Genomic DNA, 1,472 nt, shown 5'->3' with positions numbered 1-1,472 from the left:
ATCTGCTCCATCAGGAAATGTTCCATTATCGGTAGCAGTCACATCAGTGGTAGTAACTTCATCAAGGGCTTCACTGTTTCTCATCTCAAAACCGGGTAGAGTTTCTTCTTCGGCAGTAGCTTTTTCAGGTGACACGTCTCCAGCAGCGTCGTTTGTTCCAACTGAAATGTCCTGGACCGTGATAACGCCAAAGCCTGTTGGCATGCACCACCTTACCTCACTGACCACATTTTATTTGTATAATCCCAGGAAGACCAAAGGGAAGTCTCCTAAGTTGTCTTCTCCATGGGAAGGTCCATATGACATAGTGGATCGTCTCTCAGACGTGACTTTCCGAACCACACCTTGTCTCCTGGTACAAAGCTGACTTCAGCAGATCTCTTATCATAAGATAACTTCATCGAATCAACAGACGTTTTCAAGTTTGAACGCACTTGGTGGTGAATATCATCCATATTTTCAGATAACACTTTCACGAACTCTGACACATTTTCAGGCAACTCTTCATAAGATGGGTGTCCTGTTATCAGGTCCACTGGTAACCGAAGTTCCCGACCAAACATCAACTTTGCTGGAGTGTATCCAGTGGCTTCATGCTCTGCTGTTCTATAGGCTATCAACAGTGGAGGAAGTAAGACATCCCAGTCATCTTGGCGGCTATTACAAAACTGTGCCAATTCCTGTCCCAGTGTTCAGTTGTACTTTCTACCATCCCATCGGACTGTGGGTGAAGTGGCGTTGTCCTGGTCTTACGGATCCCAAACAACTTGCAACATTCTTGGAACATAGCTGATTCGAAGTTACGGCCTTGATCTGAATGCAGTTCATATGGCATACGAAATCTGAAGAAGAAATCACTTACAGCCGAAGTTACAGTTGTAGCTTCCTGATTTGGTATTGCATATGCCTCAGGCCACTTAAGGAAATAGGTCCCTTTTTAGCACAACATGTACTGAATGTTCTGCACCATTCTTCCACATCTTGCTTCATACCTATTCAGTAAAATCTCTGCCATAGGCGACTCAATGTCTTCTTAACTCCGAGATGTCCTCCTGTTAAACCATCATGGGATTGACGCAGCACAACTTCCCGTAACTTTGTCGGTATAACTGTTTGCCAGGTCGGCTCTTTCCCATCTGCAGTTTCCAATCCCTGGACAAGAATACCATCTTCAAGCTTCAACTGGTCCCATTGTGCCCAATAGTTTTTTTTGTCACAGGGCTTAAGCTAGATACCTTCTCCCAAGCAGGGTACAAAACATCTGCTTTTAGAAAATCAATTATTGGCTTCAAATCTTGGTCTTTCTCCTGCTTTGCTTTAATATCTATACCTGATTCCACTTCACCATCATCAACTCCTTCAGTCACTTTGACTTCAGCTTGATGACACCTGGTTAGTTCAACCTCCGTTTTAACACTTACCAGAATTCGGCCTTTGTTGTTCCCAAACGTCATTTTATCAAAATCAACTAC

This window comes from Limulus polyphemus, unplaced genomic scaffold (assembly GCF_000517525.1).
Source record: "Limulus polyphemus unplaced genomic scaffold, Limulus_polyphemus-2.1.2 Scaffold1451, whole genome shotgun sequence".
Taxonomy (NCBI): domain Eukaryota; kingdom Metazoa; phylum Arthropoda; class Merostomata; order Xiphosura; family Limulidae; genus Limulus; species Limulus polyphemus.
The sequence above is the reverse complement of the archived record's forward strand: the minus strand, read 5'-3'. Positions refer to the sequence as shown.